Genomic DNA, 6,611 nt, shown 5'->3' with positions numbered 1-6,611 from the left:
AACAAAAGCGCCTTCAAATCTACAGCCAGCAATCCCATTAAGATTTGTATTTAGCACACCTTGGCTAGAGCTGAAAGGTGTTTTAAGAGTCTCGAATAAGCGGTTTAAAGCTTGTCAAATGCTTAATACATGCTGATTATACTGCTATTTCCAGGGAAAAAAAATAAACACATAACAGCCTAAAGTGACACTAATGCAAAAATAAATATGTAAAATAAAGTAAACGTCGGGATACGTTTCTGACCCTCATTAGAAACAAAAACGTTAGGTAAGCAGCAAAAACTCTTCAACATTTCGGAACATGTTCAGTTGAATTTGCCTAACTACTAGCTGCACCAGGATCTGAGTACATGAGAACCTTTAGGTTGCATTCATATTATTTCATGACCGGGTGCAAATTTGGCATATGAATAGGGCAGCCTATTAATTTCAATAGGCCCCCCTAACACAGCAAAGTAGCTTTTGCACCTTTTTAAACTACAAGCATGTTTAACATTTTGCTGCACATGCTTTTTGTTTTTAATGGTACATATTTAGTGTTTCGCACACACCTGCAAAGCCCATAGTGCCCTGTGAATCCTTTGTCATGGGTGCACCTTTTAAGAATTATTTACTAGAAGAAATATTGCATGTGCATAGTAGAAAATAATAGATATAAAACATACATTGTTTTGAAAAATGTATACGCTAACAAAATAAAATAAAACAATGCCCAAAACCATTATAAAGGATGAGAATGATAGCGCCAAAGCCTGGATCCTTAAAAATTAGCCTTCATTGGCAACTCCCATGACTGTATCTTGATTGGTTTGTTTGAATTCCCACTGACCACTAATTTGAGGTGGCATTTCTCCACTGAGAACCAATGTGCTTTAGGGAGGCACTATACTGGCTACAAATCTAAGGAACTACTTCTGCACTCACTACCAATATAAAAGAGTCACTTCTCCACTGAGCACAGAGGTAAGCAGCCTTTTTTTTTTTCAAACAAAACACCAGCATAAAGGTTAATTCTCCACTTATCAACAATGTAAGTGGCATTTCTCCAATGACCACACAGGTCATAGGATGCCATACTGACCATTGATTAGAGAGGGCACTTCTCCATTGACCACCAATGTAGAGGAACACTATACACAACACCAACGTAAGCAGGCTATTTTCACTGACCACAAACATAAGAGGACAGTTCTACAATCACTACCAATGTAAAAGGATGCTACTGTCTGCATTTCCTTTTGGTTTCTTATTTTTTCAATGACCACAAACATAAGAGGACACCATACTTACCATCAATATAAAAAGGGCATTTCTCCAAAGACCAACAATGTGAAGGAACACTTTACTGACAACGTAAAAGGGCTTTTTATCAATCACTAAGGCAGAGGAACATCATACTCACCACCAGCATAAGCAGGCTATTTTCACTGATCATCAACATAAGAGGACAGTTCTACAATGACCACCACTTAAATAAACTACTGTCTGCATCTCCTCTCTGGTCATTTCTCTACTGTAATGAGAACTATCATAAGAGGATACCATACTGACAACCATTATCAGAGGGCACTTCTCCAATGATCACCAATGTAGAAGAACACAATACTGACCACCAATATAAGAGGCAACTTCTCCAATGATCACCAATGTAGAGGAACGCAATACTGACCATCAATATAAGAGGGTACTTCTCCAATGATCACCAATGTAGAAGAATGCAATACTGACCACCAATGTAAGAGGCCACTTCTCCAATGATCACCGATGTAGAGGAACGCAATACTGACCACCAATGTAAGAGGCCACTTCTCCAATGATCACCAATGTAGAGGAACGCAATACTGACCACCAATATAAGAGGGCACTTCTCCAATGATCACCAATGTAGAAGAATGCAATACTGACCACCAATATAAAAGGCCACTTCTCCAATGACGACCACCAATTTAGAAGAACGCAATACTGACCACCAATATAAGAGGCCACTTCTCCAATGATCACCAATGTAGAGGAATGCAATACTGACCACCAATATAAGAGGGCACTTCTCCAATAATCACCAATGTAGAAGAACGCAATACTGGCCACCAATATAAGAGATCACTTCTCCATTGATCACCAATGTAGAAGAACGCAATACTGACCACCAATGTAAGAGGACACTTCTCCAATGATCACCAATGTAGAAGAACGCAATACTGGCCACCAATATAAGAGGACACTTCTCCAATGACCACCAATGCAGAAGAACCCTACACTCACCACCAACATAAGCATGCTATTTTCCTTGACCACCAACATAAGAAGATGATTCTCTACTGACCACTAATGTAAAAGGACATTGCTGTCTGCATTTCCTATCTGGTCAATATTGTTAATTCCATAATTTCTGCTGAAAAAATGTTGTAATGGTGGTTAAAAATGATCCACCCAAGCAATCAAATATGCTAGGTATCCCTGCAAACACTATTGAAGAAGTGTTCTAAAGCAGAATGGATGCATGTGTCAATATCTGTTACTTAGATATTGATAGGTAATATGGTAATTACAGTAAACCATTTAAAAACACAAGGTATACCTATGATTATAATAATAATCATATTTACTCTTATTTTTAAGGTTTTTGAAACGACTACACAATAACATCTTTTTATAAATGTTCTAATCTTTCAAAGCCCACGTTAAGAAAGGCACAGAAAACAACAATGCCGTGATTTTCAGTTGTAAAAGAAATCAGCCCCTGAAGGTACCTACAAAAATCTTGTTTATTTCATGGCGCGGACTGTGATGCCTGGAATTATTACCACCGCTGAGAAGAGAAAGAGATGATTATGTATTAAACAGAAATATTGTCCTCTATCCAACCACTAATGTAAATATCAGCTTAGAGGGTTCATTACAAGTTCAGCTATCACTTAAGAAATTGGAAATAAATTTAACACCATCTAAAGCCTTTCGTTGTGTGATTCTGCACATGCATTACATAGTTACGACTATAGTTGCTTCTGTTTATCTTTTTTTCCCCTTATCCGCGAACCTTAAAGAAGAAGAGAGCTCAGCTCTTGTTTATTTATGAGTGATGTGCCAGCCATTATTTTTTTCCCTCTTTTTACACCATCCTGCTGAGCCTTTGAAACATGCGCCATACAAATTTTTAAAGTCATCTCATACAGCATGAAAATTTGAACAGAGAAAGTACATTTGGTGTGAGCCCAGCAATGTCAGACGGAATATTCCAAGATCTATAACCAGACGTGGTTGCTTTAATGTCTGCCGGCTTGCTCAGAGCATTTTGCATGAAATAAAAGGACAATGATGATGAGATGTGTGATCTCCCTTTGGACAGTTCTAAGTGCAAAACCTTTTTTCAGTATATGTGTCTTGATCCATCTCTGAAAGCAAAACCTTCGGGGTAAAGCGCCAGTTAGAAATATATTCCTTTTATCTGTTCTACAGGAAGCAGATGGAAGACAGAAATTCTCCCACAATACCAAGCCATGTTATCAATACTGCACTGCCAAATAGAAAATATTCATAAATATTAACTAGAGGCAAATGCAGAAAACCGGACCTGAGGACAATCCCAGACTAATGAGTCCATTGCTGAAGGCAACTTGCCAGTGACAGGTTTAATAGGAGAGCAAAGAAACCATTTACCTGCTTCTATGAGATCGCTCACTCTCTAGCTAAATATGCAAGTTGTCTCCTTGCCAATGTAAGAGCAATTTTATAGTGTTTTGACCAGTATTGAAGCAATGCCACAGGTGCAGGTAAGTAGTCTTTTTAGCAATTCTGTTCCTGGTGAGTTCCCACCAATGAGAGAATCACCCACCTGACATAGGTCCTAGTCTCCTTTTAGTATGTTGTGACTGCAATTAGTATGGATATTTTCTTTTACAAATATTTATTGAAATGGTACCCAAAAACTACCCTCCAGCTGGTTTCCGGTCATGTGGTCAGGAAGGCAATATGCTACATATTTGATGGGCCTGCCTGAAGGTACGTAGGCTATGGATCCGTACGTACATCTTAATCCACACCATACTGGGCTGTAACCTACGTAAAGACCCGGTGAATGTGTTCCTGAATAAACCCCTTGAGAGAGTTCCAATCTCACTCGCAAAGCTTATCTACATTTTTGCAGCCACAAAGAAGATGATAGCTAACTCGTGGAGATCCCCTGTATTAAACTTTTCCGAAGTGCAAACGCAACTGAACAGGACAATAACTAATGAGAACAGCCATTTCTTTGAATACCTATGAAAGATTCTGGAAAGTATGGACACCCTAGATGCTCTATATTCAACCAAACCTAGACGCCCTAAACACTTAATTATTTGGCATTCCCCAGAGAAACATGAGGGGAGGAAATTCCCTTTTCCCAACTCCTAGTTCCTGTCCCTTACCTTTCCACTGCCCCAGCCTCCCCCCATCCCTTTCTTATCCCTTATCTTTCATTCTTCACTATTCCTCTTCTTTTTTTCTCTTCATCTTTAATTGTGCCACATCCTTGCTAGTAGGCTATTTGCCCCTTATAGCTTCATAAGGATGGTTTTTCCAGTTGAGCTAGTGGTTTCTACAGAAACATGTATTCCATCTTGAGTAACCATCAAATCTGTTATGTGTTTCTTTTATTGCTGACTACAGTGGTCTACATAAATTCTCTGTAATTTGATCCAACAGATCTACCTCCTATTTTGCCTGGATGTGGCACTTGTCAATAGTTCTTGTACTTTTTTTGTAACATTTTGCTATAGGGTTGTTTTTACTGTTTTTTTTCTCATTGTATCACCTTAAAATTAAAAAAAGAAACGATTGAACAAGAAAAGTTAACCAAAACAACATTTTTGACATAGACCTATAGCAAACAGGTGTTGGGAGATGGTCAACATTATACAGAACAATTATATAAATACAATTACAAATTGTACAGATTAGAATATATTATGATAATGTCCCCATCTATGTAATATTATAGGTAAAGCATATAACCTACATAGACATTTGGGAAGTCACACCAGACCTTTATCTTCTGAGTTGATCACCTCCAATAATACACATGTAATTCATATTGGCAAAATGTTAAACTAGTCAAGCAAACCATCAGCCCAAAACACTTACAACAACCCAAAAAAGATTACATAAAAATAAAAAATGTTATTTTTACAAAAATGTTTAAAAGCCAAGGATAACAATCTGGCCCATATAGCTACTCCATGAATCAAACGGTGTGAGTACTTGCTTATGTGTGTCAAAAAGCATCTATGCCAGAGGTACAATAAATAATAAAACAAAGCATAATGTGAAACAAAACCTGACCATAAACCAGTATTCCCTTAGGAAGCGTGTTTTTTGGGTGAAAAGTGTTTTTTTTTTTTTTTGTTTTTAGGATAAAGGAGCCCAAGTATCTAGTTGTTAAAATTAAATTAAACACAGATCCTCACAGTATAGTTGCGCAAATAGTAGATAAACACCCCAAACATCAAAGATATTACAGTGATAGATCTCATTTGTGAATAGTATATACACACTTCTCAGTTTTTCATCTTGGCACAAAAAGGAGCATGGCTCTCTGAGCGAAAAGGATCTCCAGATAAAAGACCCACAAAAGGGTCTGCTAACACTCAGCTTGACTTGAAGGCAAATGAAATGTTGTGTAAAAAAATGTATGGAAAGAAAGATATAGATCCAAGGGGTGGAGGCTGTAGAAGCAGACAGATGAGCGGAGTTAAAAAAAAAAAAATAATAATAAGGGAGAAGAGAAAGTGTAAGAAAGGATATACGAGGAAGGTTTAGGAGGGGAAGGGAAGGTAGGAGGCCCCAGGGGGTCTGTACCTTGTGTTATTAAATGGATAATAGAGAATTCTAAAGTCTTGAAAGAGTTGTGAATATAATATCTAATGTAGGCAAATAAGAAGATACCTATTTTTTATTGCTTCGAAGCTTAGGAGTCTCTTTTCTGGGTATTGTGAGTCTGGTAGCCATGATAATATGAAGAACAAATGCCAGTTCCATGCAAAAAAGGTGGAGAATAGGTTTATTTAGTAGCACTTCAAAATATTTCTTACAGAGATTTGTATTGAGTAGTGTACGAATGAGATTTTAAATCAGAATCTAGAGTCTGGTCACTTTATGACAGATCCATCCAATATGGTCATTATGCCTTTATGGCAATGGATATTTTCTATTGTATTAAAGGAGAGGAAGCAGCCATTGCTAAACCCTATCTCTGAACATGCCAGCTACTTGGCATTCTTACCTAAAGGCTTCAATACTTTCTAAGTCATGGACTCAGAAAAAGTATGCAGCAATTGAAGCTAATCACTTAATCAACCCCTAAAATGTGGCATTAAAACTTTACCTCTCCTACAACACTTATTCACTAATACACTGAACCATTAAGCCTTTCCACAAAGCAAATGCTAATTTTGAACCTTTTTTGGTTATGTTGAAAAGCGTACTGCCCCTGTTATATTTCACCTGTCCCTGGTGGCCAGGAAGGCTGCCCATTAGAGTGATGGGCCAGTAAGAAAATCCTGAAGCAGTGGGGCAAACTTAAAGGTGTGTTGAAACTAGCACAATTAAAACAGCCCCAATGTCAGAGTTTCCCT

The sequence above is a fragment of the Staurois parvus genome, unplaced genomic scaffold, assembly GCF_062004578.1.
Source record: "Staurois parvus isolate SC_StPar_1 unplaced genomic scaffold, SC_StPar_1.0 ptg000997l, whole genome shotgun sequence".
In the NCBI taxonomy this organism is placed as follows: Eukaryota; Metazoa; Chordata; class Amphibia; order Anura; family Ranidae; genus Staurois; species Staurois parvus.
Note: the sequence above shows the minus strand (reverse complement) of the source record.